This window comes from Elephas maximus, chromosome 5, assembly GCF_024166365.1.
Source record: "Elephas maximus indicus isolate mEleMax1 chromosome 5, mEleMax1 primary haplotype, whole genome shotgun sequence".
Taxonomy (NCBI): Eukaryota; Metazoa; Chordata; class Mammalia; order Proboscidea; family Elephantidae; genus Elephas; species Elephas maximus.
This window is the reverse complement of record NC_064823.1, coordinates 27600983-27613936: the sequence shown is the minus strand read 5'-3', so window position 1 is coordinate 27613936 and position 12954 is coordinate 27600983. Positions and strand designations below refer to the sequence as shown.

At 38.8% G+C, this 12954-nt stretch overlaps 2 protein-coding genes across 2 annotated transcripts in view; both read right to left on the bottom strand.

Moving 5' to 3' along the window:
- LOC126076821 (mitotic spindle assembly checkpoint protein MAD2A) overlaps window positions 1-12954 on the bottom strand; it is a 118356-nt gene that overhangs the window by 38790 nt on the left and 66612 nt on the right. The window lies entirely within an intron of this gene.
- Window positions 1-12954, bottom strand: part of LOC126077501 (rho GTPase-activating protein 20-like) — a 147851-nt gene that overhangs the window by 97139 nt on the left and 37758 nt on the right. The gene's annotated exons all lie outside the window — the stretch shown is intronic.

The following is a 12954-nucleotide window of genomic DNA, read 5'->3' as shown; positions in this document are numbered from 1 at the left end:
TAGGACAGACTAGGAAAAAAAGGCTTGGTGACCTACTTCTGAAAATCAGCCAGTGAAAACCCTGTGGATAATAGCAGTCCGATTCTGGGGGTGACAAAGGACCGGGTAGAATTTTGTTCCATTTTACATGGTGTCACCATGAATCAAGGGATGACTTGTTGGAAGCTAAACAACAATGATGTTGTCAAAACTTCAGAGTATCTTTTTAACTCTTTATTTTTATACTTTATTTATCATCACTACAAAATATTTAGTCAAGAAAGCAAAACAGACTTTCAAGTGGGAGACCCCATGAACTGAACATTAATGGAGTATATACTTGGAAGAGTGGCAGATTGAGAGTAAGGGAAGAGAGCTTTGAATGATTGCTAGGAAATGCATGGAGTATCCTCATTTGTTAATTTATTCTCTTTGGTGACCAACAAGTGGAGCAAAGAAGATAGGGCTGTATAGAAAACTGATGAGCACCTCCTTGGATCGGAAACAGCAGAAACACAAAGTGGTGAGAAGGGCTGAGACCATGGGCCTGACTGCCCTGAGTTTAGGAACGGGCAGAGGCAGCCTGGAACCAATGCATGTGGATAACATGGGCCCAGCAGAGTCAAGGGAAAGAGCCACCTCACTGCTGAAAACCAAGGCTAGTGTAAGTCTCCATCCTACTCCAGGAAGGGAATCCGAAAAGAACAAAACACTGCCCAGGGAGCCTTTTAGAAGTTGGGAAGCAGACGTAGCCTTAAAGTACCGTGAATCGATCTGTGATATTGCCAGCATTCATGCTGAATGAAAGCTTGACAAGTGCTACTGATATAAACCTTTCTTTGTATTAGCAGCTTCAGGATATCAGATGGGTGTGACTGAAAACCCATTAGATAAGAATGGTAAGGGCTGAGAAGAACTTAAAAAAAATCTCCTCCTCAATATGAGCCAGCAAACTAAAATAACAATATAAACAAGAGATCTGAAGAAAGACAGACAGCCAAAGAAATAACCAGCCAGGAGACAAATTTACTCCCTAAAAAAGGAAAACAATTGTGCAATCTTAAAATGACTTTAAAATAAGTATGTTTAAGGTTCACAGAGAGGAAAGAATGATTTCTACGGAAAAAAATGGAAAATGATATGAACAGAAAGAGGAATCAATTACTAATCCTAGAAAATGTGTAAGTATTAAAACACACACACAAAACTTAAAGGATAAACTCTGAAATTAACAACGGTAAAGAAAAGAGAGAATGGGAAGAGAATTTTGTCCATAATAAAACATGGAGAAAAAAAACTTTTAAGTAGCTAATAGATATGGAAGTTTGAGAACTCATTTTTTAAGTAGAATTTTAATAGGACTCCGAAAAAGATAGTAGAAAGTTGAAGCAGCATTATTCAAAAAGATAAGGGCTGAGAAATTTTAATATCTGTAAGTAAAAAATTACAGGGAAAACACTAATAAAACAATTGTAACCCATGGTTTATCAATCAAAAAAATTAGGAAAAAAAAAACTAAAATCTCTGATAAAATAAAAATGCGAAATAAGATGCTCAATGTAAATTCAAATATATTATTGGTGATAATAAATGTAGATATGTTAAATTACTTCATTAAAGTCAGAAATTTTCAGCTTCAATTAAAAAAAAAAAAAAAACAACTATATGCTGCCAGTAAGAGGCGCGCCAAGACGGCTGAATAGTCAAAGGCTGCCACTGAACCCTCTTGCAACAAACACCTAAAAAAACAAATGAATCCATAACATATATGACAATCTACAAACCCTGATCAACAAACATAGAGCTAAGGAATCGACCTGAGTAACAGGGGAGCAAGAGACAACACAGAACCAGCGACTAGTTGCCAAGCCTGTGCAGCGTCCCAGCTCTGAATCCTTGGAGCTGTTCTTTGGCGTGAATGCGGTGGGCCTGATGGTAGATTCCTGAGACATGGCAAGCACAGGATGCAATCTTAACCCCCTGGGGCAATGTGGGCGGGGACCCAGCCAGCGCACAGAGGCTACACACCAACCTGAGTGACAAGGGAAGTGAGAGACTAGTTGCCAAGCCCACACAGCGTCACAACTCCGATTCCTTGGTGCCGCTCTTTGGTGCAAATGTGGTGGGGCTGATGGTAGTTTCCTGAGACGAGGCAAGCATGGGATACAGCCCTAAAGCCCTGAGGCTATCTCGACAGGGGACCCACCCATAACACACAGGCTACACACACCTCTCTAACCTCAGATAAAACAGTGTTCTGGACACAAGGTAAGTGATTTTGTCTATTTTACCACACTACTATCTCCTACCTCTCTGATCCCTCCACTCCTTGCCCCAGCCGGCTTCATAACATTTGAATTCCCTGGGCCTGAGATAGTAGTGACCTGCTTTTGTCTGATTCATTTTTCTGGCCTGGGAAAAGGAGCAAATTAACAATCGGGGAAAAATAATTTCCTGACTCCCTTAAACCAGAAGATCAAAGCAGAAGCAGCTCCCGTCCAGGCATAAGAGATCCAAAGACTTTGGCTTTCACCCCTACATGGAACCAGGTGACCTTTATAATGCAAAAGCAAATGTGCTAAAGGTCTGACTATAATTGTTTCAGCTGAGCAGTGGAGAGGCAGGTTTTGGAGGTCTGATACCACTCTACCTATTAAACAGAGCCCTCACCTACCCAGAGCAGGGACCTGAGGGCTGAGGCTCCATCCACACCACCTAGCCACTCATGAAAGGATTCTGAGGATAATGGTACCTACCAGTCTTTACAGGTATAAGCACTGGGTGCCTAAGGTACAGATGCAGAGCCCACCCACCAAGGCACTCTAGAGAAGGGAACACTGCTTCCTCACTGGCACTTACAGGAAGGCTGTCAGAACCCTGACCTCCTCAGAGTGTGACCCCTGCCTCTACCAGAAACTGGTGCATACAACTATCACCACTACTCCTCTAAGATAGTAGGTGAGAACCTACACTACACATGAGGTGACTGACCATCAGGACACCTGAGCTGATTCTACTCAAGAATAGTGAATGGACTCATATTCTCATATGCCTGGTAACAGCTCTAACCATCTGGTAATAGGACATTAGTGCTTCAAAGGCTCCAATAATCAAGTTAGTGCACTCTAGAAGCCCATGTGGGTATATTGAAACAAAACAAAACAAGAAGACAGGACTCAGTGAGCAAATATAAAATAAATTATAACAATAAGTTATAGATGGCTCGGAGACTGCAGTCGATATCCAATCACACGAAGAAGCAGACCATGATTGCTTCTACAATGCCCCAAAACAGAGAATCAAAATCTCTCCCAGATGAAGATATATTCCTGGAATTGCCAGATGTGGAAAAGAAAAGATTACTATACAGAATGCTTCAAGACATCAAGGACAATATCAGAAATGAAATCAGGCAATGTACGGAAAAGAGCAAGGAACACACAGAAAAAGCAGTTGAAAGAATTAAAAAGATGATTCAAGAAGACAATGAAAAATTTAATAAGCTGCAAGTATCCATAAAGAGACAGCATTCAGAAATTCAAAAGATTAGCAAAAAATAACAGAACTAGACCACTCAAGAGGAAGTCAGAGGAGTAGAACTGAGGAATTGGAATGCAGAAGTGGGGAGATGGAGGATAAGGCAATTGGCACCAATATATTTGAGGAAAAATCAGAGAAAAGAATTTAAAAAAATGAAGAAACATGTGGGAATGTATCAAGAAAAGTAACTTGCGTATGAATGGAATTCCAGAGCAGGGAGGGATAACAGAAAGTACAGAGAGAATTGTTGAAGATCTGTTGGCATAAAACTTCCCTGACATCATGAAAGATGAAAGGATATCTATCCAAGACACTCATTGAACCCCATGAAAGATAGATTGCAAAACAAAAATCACCAAGATATAGTATCATCAAACGTGACAAAACCAAAGATAAGGAGAAAATTTTAAAAGCAGCCAGGGATAAACGAAAATTCCCCTACAAAGGAGAAGAATAAGTTCGGACTACTCAGCAGAACCATGCAGGCAAGAAGGCAATGGGATTACATAAATACAATATTGAAGGAGAAAAATTGCTAACCAAGAATCATACATCCAGCAAAACTCTCTCTCAAATATGAAGGTGAAATTAAGTCATTTACACATAAACACAAGCTTAGAGAATTTGCAAAAACCAAACCAAAGCTGAAAGAATTACTGAAGAAATTCTTTGGTCAGAAAATCAATAATATCAGATATCAGCACAACACAAGGACGCAGAACAAAGCATCCTGATATTAACTCAGATAGGGAAATCACAAAAATAAAATAAGATTAAAAAACATGCTCAAAACATGGAATCACTGATTTCATTATGTAAAAGATGACAATAATCAAAAAAGAGGGACTAAATACAGGAGGCATAGATCTTCCATCTGGAGAGGAAATCAAGGTGATATACGGAGATACAAGTTAGGTTTCTACTTAGAAAAATAGGGATAAATATTAAGGTAACCACAAAGAAGACTAACAATCCCATGCTTCAAAATAAAAACCAAGATAAACATAAAGACTCGGTAAAAACAAATTCAACTACAATGAAAAACAAATTCAACTACAATTTACAAAGAAAAACTTCTCAGCACAGAAAGGTCAGTGGAAAATGAAATTGTCAGCAATGCACACAAAAAAGGTATCAAAATGACAGCAATGAACTCATACCTATGTATACTTACACTGAAAGTAAATGGACTAAATGCACCAATAAAGAGAAAGAGAGTACGAATTGGATTAAAAAAACATATTCCAGCTATATCCTGCCTACAAGAGACACACCTTAGACTCAGAGACAAAAACAAACTAAAATTCAAAGGATGGAAAAAAATATACCAAGAAAACAACAATCTATAACAAGTTGGAATGGCAATATTATCTTTTGACAAAATAGACTTTAAAGTTCAATCCACCACAAAGGATAAAGAAGGACTCTATATAAGGATTAAAGGGACAATTTACCTGGAAGATATAACCATATTAAATATTTATGCACCCAATGACAGGGCTGCAAGATACATAAAACAAACACTAACGGCATCGAAAAGTGAGATAGACAGCTCCACAATTATAGTAGGAGACTTCAACACACCACTTTTGGTGAAGGACAGGACATCCAGTAAGAAGCTCAATAAAGACACGAAAGATCTAAATGCCACAATCAACCAACTTGACCTCATAGACACATACAGAACACTCCACCCATCAGCTGCAAATTATACTTTCTTTTCTAGCGCACATGGAGCATTCTCTAGAATAGACCACATATTAGTTCATAAAGAAAGCCTTTGCAGAATCCAAAACATATATTACAAAGCATCTTCTCTGACCATAAGGCCATAAAAGTAGAAATCAATAACAGAAAAAACAGGGAAAAGAAATCAAATACTTGGACACTGAACAATACTCTGTCAACAAAAGACTGGGTTATAGAAGACATTCAGGTGGGAATAAAGAAATTCATAGAATCTAATGAGAATGAAAACACTTCCAATCAGAACCTTTGGGACACAGCGAAAGCAGTGCTCAGAGGTCAATTTATAGCAATAAATGCACACATACAAAAAGAAGGACCAAAATCAAAGAACTGTCCCTACAACTTGAACAAATAGAAAGAGAGGAACAAAAGAAACAGTCAGGCACCAGAAGAAAACAAATAATAAAAATTAAAGCAGAATTAAATGAAATAGAGAAGAGGAAAGCAATTGAAAGAGTTAACAAGACCAAAAGCTGGTTCTTTGAAAAAATAAAGAAAATTGATAAACCATTGGCCAGACTGACAAAAGAAAAACAGGAAAGGAAACAAATAACCCAAATAAGAAATGAGATAGGCGATATTACAACAGACCCAACTGAAATTAAAATAATCATATCAGATTACTACAAAAATTGTACTCTAACAAATTTAAAAACCTAGAATTAATGGATGAATTCCTAGAAACACACTAACTACATAAGCTAACACAAACAGAGCTAGAACAACTAAATAGACGCATAACAAAAAAAAGAGATTGAAAAGGTAATCAAAAAACTCACACACACACACACAAACAAAAACCTGTCCCTGATGGCTTCACTATAGAGTTCTACCAGAATTTCCGAGAAGAGTTAACACCACTAGTGCTAAAAGTATTTCACAGCATAGAATGGGACAGAATACTCCCAAACTCATTCTATGAAGCAGGCATATCCCTGATACCAGAACCAGGTAAAGACACCACAAAAAAAGAAGATTACAGAACTATAAGCCTTATGAACTTAGATGCAAAAATCCTCATCAAAATTCTAGCCAACAGAATTCAACAATATATCAAAAAAAAAAAAAAAATTCACCATGACAAAGTGGGATTTATACCACGAATGCAGGGGTGTTTATGCAGGGATGGTTCAACATTAGAAAAACAAATTATGTAACCCAAAGAAAACAAATTGTTTTTTCTTTTTACCATATAAATAAAATAAAAAGACAAGAACCACATGATTTTCTCCACTGACGCAGAATATGCATTTGACAAAGTCCAACACCCATTCATGATAAAAACTCTCAGCAAAATAAGAATAGAAGGGAAATTCCTCAACATAATAAAGAGCATTTATACAAAGCCAATAGACAACATCATCCTATATGGAGAGATTCTGAAAGCATTTCCCATGAGAGCAGGAACCAGACAAGGATGCCCCTTATCCCCAATCTTACTCAACATTGTGCTAGACGGTCTAGCCATAGTAGTTAGGCTAAATAAAGAAATAAATGGCATCCAGATTGCTAAAGTAGAAGAAAAAGTATCTCTATTTGCAGAAGATATGATCTTATACACAGAAAACCCTAGAGTCCTCAAAAAAAACACTGAAACTAATAGAAGAGCTTGGCAGAGTATCAGGATACAAGGTAAACATACAAGAATCAGTTGGATTCCACTACACCAACAAAAAGAACATCGAAGAGGAAATCACCAAATCAATACCATTTACAGTAGCCCCCAAGAAGATAAAATACTTAGGAAAAAACCTTGCCAGAGATGTAAAGGACTTATACAAAGAAAACTTCTAGACACTACTGCAAGAAACCAAAAGAGATCTACGTAAGCGGGAAAACATAACCTTGCTCAGGGATAGGAAGATTTAACATTGTAAAAAATGTCTATTATACCAAAAGCCATCTATAGATACAATGCAATTCTCATCCAAATTCCAATGACATTTTTTAATGAGATGGAGAAACAAATCACCAACTTCACATGGACGGGCAAGAGACCCCAGATAAGTAAAGCATTACTGAAAAAGAAGAACAACGTGGGAGGCCTCAGTCTACTTGATTTTAGAACCTATTATACCGCCACAGTAGTCAAAACACCTGCTACTGGTATAACAACAGATACATAGACCAATGGAACAGAGCTGAGAATCCAGATATAAATCTATCCACATATGAGCAAATGATATTTGAAAAAGGCCCAAAGTAGGTTAATTGGGGAAAAGACAGTCTTTTTAACAAATGGTGCTGGCATGACTGGATATCCACGTGCAAAACAATGAAACAAGACCCATACCTCACACCATGCACAAAAATATACTCGAAATGGATCAAAGATCTAAACATAAAATCTAAAATGATAATGATCATGGAAGGAAAAATAGGGACAACATTAGGAGCCCTAATACCTGGCAGAAACAGTATACGAAACAAGAATAAAAATGCAGAAGAAAAGCCAGATAACTGGGAGTTCCTAAAAATCAAACACCTATGCTCATCCAAAGACTTTACCAAAAGTGCAAAAAGACTACCTAGAGACTGGGAAAAAGTTTTTAGCTATGACATTTCCGATCTGTGCCTGCTAAAACCTACGATTCTGCTAAAACTCAACCACAAAAAGACAACCATATGAAAAAATGGGCAAAGGCTATGAACAGGCACTTCACTAAAGAAGAGATTCAGGCTGCTATCAGATACATGAGGAAAGGCTCACGATCATTAGCCATTAGAGAAATGCAAATCAAAACTACAGCGAGATTCCGTCTCACTTCAACAAAGCTGGCATTGATCCAAAGAACACATACTAATAAATGCTGGAGAGGTTGTGGAGAGACTGGAACACTGATACATTGCAGGTGGGAATGTAAAATGGTACAAACACTTTGGAAATGGATTTGGCACTTAAAAAATTAGAGATTGAACTACCATATGATCCAGAAATCCCACTCCTTGGAATACATCCTAGAGAAATAAGAGCCTTTGCTCGAACAGATATATGTACACTCATGTTCATTGCAGCACTGTTTACAATAGCAAAAAGTTGGAAGCAACCAAGGTGATCATCAGCAGAAGAATGGATAAATAAATTATGGTATATTCACACAATGGAATACTACGCATCGATAAAGAACAATGATGAATCCATGAAACGTTTCATAACATGGAGAAATCTAGAAGACATTATGCTGAGTGAAATTAGTTGCAAAAGGACAAACTGTGTATAAGAGTACTATCATAAGAACAGGAGAAATAGTTTAAACACAGAAGAAAATATTCTTTGATGGTTAGGAGAGGGGGGAGGGAGGAAGGGAGGTAGAGGGGTTTTCAGTAATTAGGTAGTAGATATGCTTTATTTTAGGTGAAGGGAAAGATAATACACAATACAGGAGAGGTCAACACAACTGAACTAAACCAAAAGCAAAGAAGTTTCCTGAATAAACTGAACGCTTCAAAGGCCAGAATAGCAGGGGTGAGGGTTTGCGGACCATGGTTTCAGGGGATATCTAAACCAATTGGCATAATAAAACCTATTAAGAAAACATTCTGCATCCCATTTTGGAGAGTTGTGTTTGAGGTCTTAAACGCTAGCAAGTGTCCATCTACGATGCATCAATTGGTCTCAACCCACCTGGAACAAGGAAGAAGGAAGAACACCAAAGACACAAGGTAATGATGAGCCTAAGAGACAGAAAGGACCACATAAACCAGAGACTACATCAGCCTGGTGGCATAGTGGTTAAGCACTACAGCTGCTAACCAAAGAGTCAGCAGTTCGAATCTGCCAGGCGCTCCTTGGAAACTCTATGGGGCAGTTCTACTCTGTCCTATAGCGTCGCCATGAGTCAGAATTGACTCGACGGCACTGGGTTTGGCTTTGGTTTTTACATCAGCCTGAGAGCAGAACTAGATGGTACCCAGCCACAACCGATGACTGCCTTGACAGGGAACAGAACAGAGAACCCCTGAAGGAGCAGGAGAGCAGCGGGATGCAGACCCCAAATTCTCAGAAAAAGACCCTACTTAATGGTCAGACTGGGACTAGAAGGCCATGGTTCCTAGACCTTCTGTTAGCCCAAGACAGGAACCATTCCCAAAGTGAACTCTTCAGATAGGGATGGGACTGGTGTATGGGATGGAAAATGATAGTGGTGAAGAACGAGCTTCTTGGATCAAGTAGACACATGAGACTATGTTGGCATCTCCTGTCTGGAGGGGAGATGAGAAGGCAGAGGGGGCCAGAAGCTACCCAAATGGACATAAGAAGAGAGAGTGGAGGGAAGAATTGTGCTATCTCATTAGAGGGAGAGCAGGTAGGAGTGTCTAGGAAGGTGTATATACATTTTTGTATGAGAGACTAACCTGATTTGTAAACTTTCACTTAAAGAACCATAAAAACTAATTTAAAAAAAAAGAAAGAGAATGCGGTTTGAACTACCAAGGATAGGAATGGGGAGGTGGGTCAGGAGAAGTCAAGTCAGAGTTTTTCATTCATTTCACAAAGAATTCACCTATATCCCCCAACATAAAGGTGCCTGCCAACTCAGTGAATCAAAGCGCAGCTCATGTCAGTAAAGAGAAGATTCCAAAGGCTTCCACGACCCCCACCCTCACCCCAATCCACTACATTGGAGGAGAGATGAAGACCATAACAGGATGAGGAGAAGCAAAAGAGCAGACGAGGCTCCCTCCTAAATCCAAGTTCCTCCAGTTACGACTGGGCTGAGCTGGCAGAGAGGAACGCCATGAGACTGCTAATTTAAACTGGGATAAGTGGACAGAACTGAACTGCACTGTTTAATATGTGAAAGTAATCAGCTGTGAGATCTGTCCTGCATATCATTAAAGGACTAGAAAGGGAGATTCAGCACAGTCAAAGGCAGTGATTAGAAAAAAATAAATAAGTAAAGCAATTCCATAGCTGTACCCCAGTGAATCAGGCTTTTCAATAAGCCAGTTGTACACATACAAAAAAAATAAAAAAGGGAGATACATTAGGCATAAGTGAGCCACATCTTTCTCCCGTGGAGTGGTTGGTGGATTCAAACCACTTACCCTTGGGTTACCACCAAATACTTAACCAATATACCACTAGGGCTTTTTAGCAACTTATAGAAACTCAAAAAAAAAAAAAAAAGAGAGAAAAGTTAGCACTGAGTTGACTCGGAATCTTGGCAAACCCACGTCCTTCAGAGTAGAACAAGGCTTAACAGGGATTTCAATCATTGACTTTTCAGAAGTAGACAGCATGCCTTTCTTCTGAGGCACCTTTGGATAGACTCAAACCTCCAAACCTTTCAGGTAGCAGCCAAGCATGGTAGCTATTTTTACCACTCAGGGACTCCATAAAACAACTAGACTGAGTGAATTAGTTCTACATATATGGAGAAAACATGTTAAGGTTTAAAAGAAAAGCTGCAGAATAATAAAAATTTGTGTAGGTTACTGATTCATTGAATAATACTTTGTTGTTGTTACACTATGCACAACAGAAGAAAACACTGCCCGGTCTGCGCTATCCTCACAATTGTTGTTATGCTTGAGTCCATTGTTGTGGCCACTGTGTCAATCCATCCCTTCTCCAGGGACTGATCCCTTCTGATAACAAGTCCAAAGACCAAGTCTCACCATCCTGGCTTCTAAGGAGCATTCTGGCTGTATTTCTTCCAAGACAGATTTGTTTGTTCTTTTGGCAGCCCTTGGTACATTCAATAATACTTTATTTACTTACATATGCAAACATAGGTATGTTGTGGATATTTATGCAATAAAAACTATCTAAACTTTTTATTTATTAAAAAATGATGTGAAGCAGTTTGAGGGCTTAGGATCATAATCTCAGGGGACAACCTGGCCACTTGGTAGGACATAGCACATAAAGATAATGTTCTACATCCCAGTTTGGTGAGTAGCGTTTGGGGCCTTAAAAGCTTGTGAGTGGCCATCTAAGATACAACTCCTGATCTCTTCTGGTCTGGAGCAAAGGAGAGTGAAAGAAACCAAAGACTCAAGAAGGAAATTAATCCATAGGACCCATGTCCCACACGAACCACAGCCTTTGCTACCATAAGACCAGAAGAACTAGATGGTACACAGCTACCACTATCAACCATTTTGATCGGGGACACAATAGATGGTTCCAGAGAGAATGAAAAAAAAAAAAAAAGAAGTACAAAACTCAAATTCCTAGAAAAAGATCAGACCTGGTAGAGACTAGAGGAACCCTGAGACTATTGCCTTGGGATGCCTTTTAAACTTGGAACTCAAACTATTCCCAGAGGTCACCTAGCAGCCAAAGACTGAGTGGATCATAGCAATAAATAATATCGCCAGTGAATACTGTGCTACTCTAACCAACCACCTGAATGAAACCTAACAGTTAATATTTACTCTAGACCAAGGATGAGAAGGTAAGGAGGGTCAAGGAGCTAGATTAATGGAAACACAACAACCAGAACGGAAATAATGAGAATGCTGACACATTCTGAGAAGTAAAGCCAATGTCATTGAATATGTATAGACATCGTTAAATGAGGACCTAATTTCTATGTAAATTTTCTCCAAAATCACAATATTTTTAAAAATGATGTGAAAAGCATATGAAAAATGTTAGCATTTTTAAATCTTTCTTTTAAGATATAAAATAACACACATATGCTTGAAATTTCTTTTATCCTATCCCATCCCCTTCCTTCTTTCACAGAGATAAGCATTACCCTGAGGTTTTTTCCTGTCCTCATTAGTTGTACACCTTTACATTTTGGAAAAAAATCCCATAAAATACAAATTCAGCAAAGCCCTACAAACATTTTGGAAAACACAACAGCTCTCAGTGGTGTCTTATAGATAGGAGTGATATGGAAGAGTCCAATACGATTATGGCTGTTCTAATCTTCAGGGACTCAGAAAATGGTGACAGGTGGTTGGTCCACGTCAGACGGGGCCTGGGCAGAATCCCGCAGTTGTCTCTTTCTGTAAATTAGTATAACTCTTATCGGCTTGGATTCGAGAGGCTGCTCCGTTGTTACTTCTGAATGAGAAAAAAAAAAGTTGTCTTGGCATAAACATATTCTCAGATACTAGACTCATCTCAGTTCCTGATAAAATGGACTTTCTTAAAGATTTCCTCAGAGCACTGAAATACATATCATACAAACAATAAATAGCAAAAATATGAAGGGACGCATGATACATGATACTGGTTCTGAATCTAAAATCCACCTTGTAAAATGGGCTGCTGGCAGTTAGCTATGATGTCCAGGTGTTATTGAGACAATTCTGACTCATGGTGACCCCAGGTGTTGCAGAACAGAACTGTGCTCCGTAGGGTTTTCATGACGGTGACCTTTTGGAAGGAGATCGCCAGGCCTTTCTTCCAAGGCATCTCTGAGCAGGTTTGAGCTGCCAACTTTTCGGTTAGTAGCAGGGTGCTTAATTGTTTGCACCACCCAGGGGCCCCTTAGCTATGATTAGCTAGACTCAAATAATGCTAGCTACTGAGCCTGGCCTCAGAGAAATCTCTACTACTCCATTGTTGTCTTTTTTACAAATTCACTTGACATCATTATCTTATTTAATCCTCACAAATATCCTGAGATTTAGATACCATTTTTATCTGAATTTTAGAGATTAAGAATTTGAGGCTGAGATGGAAAAACTGGCCACGGATGACAGAACTGCTAACAGTGGGGC